The sequence below is a fragment of the Porites lutea genome, chromosome 12, assembly GCF_958299795.1.
Source record: "Porites lutea chromosome 12, jaPorLute2.1, whole genome shotgun sequence".
Taxonomy (NCBI): Eukaryota; Metazoa; Cnidaria; class Anthozoa; order Scleractinia; family Poritidae; genus Porites; species Porites lutea.
Window position 1 is genome coordinate 5001732 of NC_133212.1, and position 7500 is coordinate 5009231.

Below are 7500 nucleotides of genomic sequence, written 5' to 3' on the forward strand. Positions count from 1 at the left end.
ATCTTTTTATGCAATTTTTAGCGAGTGAGTCAATATTTTTGTAAAATGTCTTTAATATCTGCAGATCATATACCTATACTTATAATATGTATATTCAATCAGTTTTTTGCATGACTTATCATCATTACATAATTATAAACTTTAACGGCAAAATGGTTTTAAAACTGATGAATTCTTGTTTCCTTTTCTTGTTCTTTGTGAATTGCAAATAGATTTTAAAATATGTATTATTTCATGCTCGAGATATAATTTTTTTTCCTTTTTAACCTTGTAAAGCACCATGTGCTCAGGATATGAGCACTATAGAAAGAAGCTATTTTTACTATTATTAACTTTTACCAGTACGAAAATAAACTCAGTATAGCCATTCATGATTAGCACAAAATGTGAAGAGAAAATGTGGCTTTCGATAACAAATTTATCACCAAGAAGAGCTTAAAACTTCACTTAAGCCTGTCGTGATTCAAGTTGTGCACAATTTCCCCTAAAAAACGGCAATTTATTCTAGTAGATACTTACAGTTCATGAAAAGACACCTTCAAGCCGCCATCTTGAAAGGCTATTTGGGACTGAGTAAGCGTCTGAAAACATCTTCCTTGGATTTTCCATTTAGTTGACTTGTTTGTCAATAATACAATTTCTTTTTTTCAATTTTCATGTCTTTCATGTGATTTTCATCAAAATAATGGCAAAAAACAAGGAATTGATATTTTTAGCACAGGGCACCCACCATGCTATTTCATAATTGCTATATCATTAAGTTGACTTGTTTTAGTCGTTGGTTTCAATAGTTATAGTATTAATACAGTTTCTTTTTCCATCTGCTTGCCTTTTTATGTGATTTTCATCAAAAAATGTCAAACAACAAGGGATTGCAATTTTCAGCACAGGGCACCCATCATGGGAGGTTGTTGAAGAACTTCAGCGAGCAGTTGCTGCAAATCCTGAAGAGGTAGCTGTGGGCACCGATCCTAATATTGACTAACATGCCCCAAGCTACAACCATGCAAAGTTTGGTGCTTTTGTCCGCTCTGTATAGATCTCGTGAAAATTTTACACTAAGCCACCAGACTATTACTCACAGAATTAGATTCGCGAATCAAAAATGCAATTTTTTACACCAAGTCTATCAAAGGAATTGCCGTGAGAAATTCGCTGAACGCTTTGCATCATCGAGGAAAATTAATGACGAAAATAAAATTGAAGAGAACAAAATTCTCACTCGAGAGATGGAAAACGGTGTATGATTTGCCATTTAAAAAGATTTTTTTAAAAAAAGGAACATTTAAAAAACATGATATTTGTTTATTCACAACACCGAGGAGTCAAAAGTAAAAGCTTGGAAACGCAACGGATGGCGAAGGTAGCATACTGGGAATTGAACTACCTCGTTCTCAGGTTTCCCATTGCTGAGGCAAGACAGAGAACCCTGGGACGAGATTGGGAATTAAACTGTCAATCAAAACATTGTCATCTCGCGCGAATTATTCTAAATGACGTCATAAAGGAAGATTCACAAACCGAATTCTTCGGCACCGTTTCGCGCAGTAAATGTTGCGCTAGAATTATAGGAAAAAATAATCACCACTTTCAGAACAGTATGGAACCAGGAAAGTCCAATTCAGGTTAGTAAGGATTAAGGGAACCCAATAGACTGATCCAAATATTCAATTTTATTTCATTTTTACCATGCAAGTGGAGAACGAGGTTCGCGTCAGAGTATGTTGAAAGTGGATGATCATCGATAGGCTTGTATCAAAAAAAAAAGAAAAGAAAAAGAATAAGCATGGCCAAACCGTCAAAAATTGGAAACGCAAGTCTCTGTTACGTATGATTTGTCACTTTGAAGAATTTCCCGTGAAGTAGACTAAAAAAATTATTTTGAATGGGCGGGGTAAAGTTCGGGAAAAACGTTTGTTTATGTCACAACAATAGCGCGAGCCATGGCAACGAGAGGTAGTGGAAGTCATAGCAACCATAACCTTAGTTCCAGGGTTCTCAACCTCAGAGAGAGAACCGTGGGAAGGAGGTTAAGAACTATGACGTAATCATGCCCGCCCGTCGTTACTTTTGACCAGCGGTTAAGTAGCCAAGTGAACAGCCTCGTCCCTAGGCCTTTATTGCGTTCAAGTTGGTAAGACAAAGTTGGTGGTTGAAGCTTTGGGCTCTGGGGATGAGGGTGCGCGCGCGATGCCCTATAATGCACGTAAGAAAAAAAAACTGTTTTCTTCAAAGTTACGCGAGATTAACGAACGGTTTTTGTTTTTCTAAAATAAGTGAAACGTCGATTTACTCTTTGCAGGGAATAATATCCGTGAATATGCTTCGTTGTCTTAGTTGTTTCCCTTTTTTTGTTTTTGATAAGTAGTCCAAATTCATGCTTATAACTCACTAACTGGAAATTGAATCGCAAAATTTTTCTCACTTTTTGATTCAGGTTCAGCAGGAAAACCTATTTCAAGAAAAAAGTTGGAAAGTAAACTTTCAAAAGTCAAGAAAGAAAACAAGGTATTTACATGGAAGCGTTTTTGTTCCCTTATACAGTAGCCGTTATTTTCCTTGACGTGGTTTTCTGAAATTGCTTAAACTACAAAAATTTTGGCTTTAAACCGATTTGCAATGCGTTACACTAACCTCATATGCATTGTTTTTTCTTTTCTTTTTAATCTAGAGATTAAAACAGATGAAGCAAGATGGTCTTAAGGAAAAAAGGTAATTTTTTAAGAGAGGACAATGGTCTGATTATTTGACGAAGGACGGTATGCAAGGTTATATTAGCTTTTAATATGCTGAAAAACTTTCAGACTCGGAGAAGCTATAGTTAAAATAGAGAGCAGAAAAACTATAACTTAGGAGAGCAGTTGTACATTGCCCCGCTAAAAGATATTACGAAGCTATTTTTAACGGGTTTGGAGAAACTCTTATGCATTTTTAAAATAGCTAGAAAGATCCATAGCTACCGGCGAGGCTGGAATGAAATCGCCTCCTCTACACTAGAAAACAACATCCCAACAAAATATTTTTATGCTGGATTCAGCAGAAAAGTTCATTTTAAGTATTTTCTTGCGTCTAAAAGTCAACATTTTGGCTGCGCAACATAGGTTTCCCGTGAAACTTTACTAGCAAACTGGTCTAGAAAACAATTATCTGAAACGTAAGTCACAAACAATACTAGTCTTACTGATTGGAGGTGATTGAATATTATTCTTTAACAAGTTCAAGTTGGTCAGATTCTACCTCGCAGCTTGGCATAAAAAAGGGCGCTTTCGTTTGGTCTCAAATCCACACTTTTCTTTATTGCGCTCAAGCGCCACTAATCTACTTAAAGGTGCGGAAAAACGGGCAACAAAAAACGTGCAACTTGTCTTGCAACATTGCAGCAAAACGAGTTGAATAGCGATGTTGCGAGTTTTACTACCTACATCAAACCTGTCTTGCAACAAATCAGGTTGTTAACAGGTTTGAACGTAGGTTGTAAAACGCGCAACATCGCTATTCAACTCGTTTGGCAGCACTTTTGCAAGACAAATTGCACGTTTTTTGTTGCCCGTATTTGCACGCCTTAATGCGTTGCTTTAAATCTAAAATAAACCTTTCTTTCTTTACGTATAGGGAACTAGAGGCAAAAGCCAGTACTGCAGCAACGCCTAAACCGTCAGATACAGAGAAACGCCTGGAGGTATGCAAAACATTTTTTGGTTGCTTTAAGGCCGAAGTTATAGTATTGGAATAGTAGTACCTAAGGGAATTCTTGTCTGTGTAGCTGCCTCCTGAGTTTTAAATATAATTTAATACACACCCACGGGTCTTCCGCCATCATAGCATGTAATCGAGTCAGAAATGGATGAAGGAAAATAATTAGCCGTAACATGACTTGAAAAATAATGTTGTCGTATGCCCTCCGATAATGAAAATTTTCTGATGCCGAGCCACCGCAAAATCAGAGTTATAAGTAATTTACGAACAGAGCACCAGGGGGAGTTTTTGATATATAGCCTCTGAAGTGAACAATCATCCTTGACGGAAATTTAATGTTATCTTTCGCAAAATAGAGCGGTTTTCATTTGAGTGTCGAAAAGTAATTGGTTTTGCACTTTCTACACGATGCGATTGGCTTAAAAGATTCGCGCCACCTTTTCATCCAATCAGAAGTAAAACCAAAGCCAATTGTGACGCGCTCGCATGCATTTTCCCGCGCTTTGCGTCAGCCACATGTAATTACTTCGAGTTTTGATTGGTTCAATGTATTGTCTGTGTCCTATGTGATTGGCCAGAGTAATTACTTTGGTTTTAGTTTTACGACACTCAAACGAAGACCACTCTATTCTAATAATTACCCCAAACTATACCGTGATAGTGATTTCCTTTGTTCTCTTTTCCTGTCGACGTGCAGTAACGGCAAAGAAATGTACTAAAAAGCGTGATGCACGTGCAAATTGTTGTTAAACCTCAGTATTGCTTTTTAGAGGCCGCAGAGAGGGTTTCCACTGAAATATGGTACTTAGGAAAAATGAATATTCACGAAAATTGAACGCGAGTTTCATGTCTCAACCCCCTATGAAATTTTTATTGGAGCTGTTGCACTTGTATGGCACAGGCGGAAGACAAAAATAACTCGTTGGGACCAAATTAGGAGAGGTAACCACGACATGTGAATCAGGAGCCTGCAGTCAATTGTCTTACGTCTGGCAAACTGCCTTTTGATTTATACTTTGTTGGTCTGACAACAAATTGCTACATTCAACTCTGTTTTATATGGCTTCTTCTCTTTCCCTTGAGGTTAAAGCGAAAATAGTTGTCATTTATTTAATTACTGTAGACTGCAAAACAGTCCGTATTTTCGCGTTTCCAAGAAAGCGCGAGCAGCCAAACAAAAGGTCTGGAACGAGGCTGAAAACAGAGAGCGACGCTAAGTTTTTTCTCTCTCGCCTCACACACCTTAAGGGCGTGTAAGGCTCGCGCGCTTCACGCCCTTAAGATTCTTACGCCACGCTTTACCGATTTCTTTATTGATTTTGAGGGAAAAAGCGACTGTTTTGCAGTCTATAATTACCGCGATCGCTTAAACAGGTCAGTTTTACAGTGATTAAGTAAAATGATTCGGGGACTTTGTTAAGTGACCGCTTACTATTGAAGGTGACCGTTGAATAGAGGTTCGCGTGATCCCAGTTTAACAGTATAATGGTCCACGCTTGATATTGCAGACATGTCTAGCAGCAATAGAGTATCTAAAACAAGAAAATATGGCCCAGCGGAAAAGGATAGAGTCTCTTACGAAGAAAAAGGTTAGTTTAACAACTAAAGAATAATCAAGCCGTACTATACTAAGGGGCTGCAGCTAGTCCTTTTACTAAATCTGTCTGAAAGCAAACGTAAAAGTTTCAATCGTTCTATTTAACACTTTTATTCAACCTGACAAACAACCGGTACGCGTTCACTCTCTTTATAGGATTCAGAGTGCAGGGTCTGCAAAGCTAGAGTTGAAAATGCATTTGCTATGAGGAACTGTTAAAATTGTTTATCTAAACTAACTGAAACATTGACGCTTTAAACGAGAACTTTTCTTTGTAAAAGGAAGTATTTACGGTCAAGCAGTTAGCCAGTCGAGGCAAGCAGTGGTTACACGTGTATATGTAGCACACAAGCATGACTAGAAAAAAGGGTTTAAAATAAGAAATTTTTGTTAAATAAAAGCTTCAGAGTCGCTCTATATAAAACACATGTTCAGTACACGTTTGACTTCGAGCAGCAAAAAAGAAACCCATTTGTATACTCATACTCGTAAACTGATTCAATGTATATACGGTCATTTTGTTTCAACAGAAAGACGTCTGGGGCCAGGGGTGACAAAATGTGCTCCTCTTTTGTTTGACAGAAGACCAGCGCACTTTGCCCACCCCCGACAATAACATCGTAAAAGTATATTTTAAACTATGCGACACGTGACACATTCTCGTCCAATAGGAAAACTTACTTGTTTTAAAAGAATGATTATCAATTCATTTCCTGTCTTTTTTTTTTTCAACAGAAAGAAGTCTCTTCCCAAACGGAAGATGTGCATATTCTGTCAACTCCTGACAACAACATCGTTAAGGTATTTTTGAAGTTCTGTGACACGTGAGACGTGACACGTTATTGTCCAATAAGAAAATATGCATCTCTTTAAAAGAATGATAATTATTTTATTTACTGTCTTTTTGTTCAACCAGAAAGAGGTCTCCTCCCAAACGGAAGAGGAACAAATTCTGTCGTCCTCTGACGACAACATAGTTAAGGTATTGCTAAGCTCTTTCACACGTGATACGTTCTTGTCCAATAGGAAAATGTGCTTGTCTTTAAAAGAATGATAATCAATTCATTTACTGTCTTTCTGTTCCAACAGAAAGAAGTCTCTTCCCAAACGGATGAGGAACAAACTCTGTCGTCCCCTGACGATTACATTGTTAAGATATTTTTAAAGTTCTGTGACACGTGACACGTTCTCGTTAAATAGGAAAATGTGCTTGTCTTCAAAAGAATGATAATCACTTCATTTGCTTTTATTTTGGTTTCAACAGAAAGAAGTCTCTTCCCAAACGGAAGAGGAACAAATTCTGTGGACCTCTGACGACAACATCGTTAAGGTATTGTTAAGGTCTTTGACACGTGACACGTTCTCGTCCAATAGAAAAATGTGCTTGTCTTTGAAAGAATGATAATCATTTCAATCATTTCATTTACCGTCTTTTTGTTCAAACAGAAAGAAGTCTCTTCCCAAACGGAAGAAGAACAAATTCTGTCGACTTCTTACGACAACATAGTTAAGGTATTTTTTGACGTTCTGTGGCACGTGACACGTTCTCGTCCTATAGGAAAATGTGCTTGCCTTTAATTAAAAGAATGATAATCAATTCATTTACCGTCTTTTTGTTCCAACAGAAAGAAGTCTCTTCCCAAACAGAAGAGGAACAAATTCCGTCGACCTCTGACGAAAACATCGTAAAGGTATTTTTTAACTTCTGTGACACATGACATGTTCTCGTCCAATAGGAAAAAGTACTTACAGTCGACTCCCGATAACTCCAGCCTTCTTGTGAAATCGAAAAAAAGTTCGAGTTTTCTGGATTTCGAATCAAATAACCGGAGGACATGTAGATTAATATTTTGAAAAAGAGATTAAGCAACAAGACTTGATTTATATACCGAGATGGTCACTGAATTTAAACTAGAGTGGCAAAAAAGTAAAAGCAAAAAATTGCTTTTTGTTTTTGTTTGGACTTCAGTACACTGGTTTTTTCTTTACTTTTCACGCGCTTAAAACATGGTCGATTTATCGCGGTTAGAATTATGATATAGAAGTGATCTGAGGGCTAACAAAAAAAAACTATCGAGTCAGCGGGAGGCTCGAGTTATCGAGGTTTCGAGTTACCGAGTGGAAAAGTACAGTGCATGTATGTAGGAAATCCAGGGAAATTCGATTTTGGTTCGATCAAGTTAAGCGAGGTTTGAAGTAGGGAGGGT

General features: G+C 37.5%; 1 long non-coding RNA gene across 1 annotated transcript in view; it reads left to right on the plus strand.

Annotated features, from left to right (window-relative positions):
* The first annotated feature begins 6555 nt into the window (after window positions 1–6555).
* LOC140953580 (uncharacterized) overlaps window positions 6556–7500 on the plus strand; it is a 5556-nt gene continuing 4611 nt past the window's right edge. Inside the window, exon 1 of the long non-coding RNA XR_012167468.1 lies at window positions 6556–6623. This is a non-coding gene — a long non-coding RNA (uncharacterized lncRNA). The remainder of the gene's footprint in view (window positions 6624–7500) is intronic.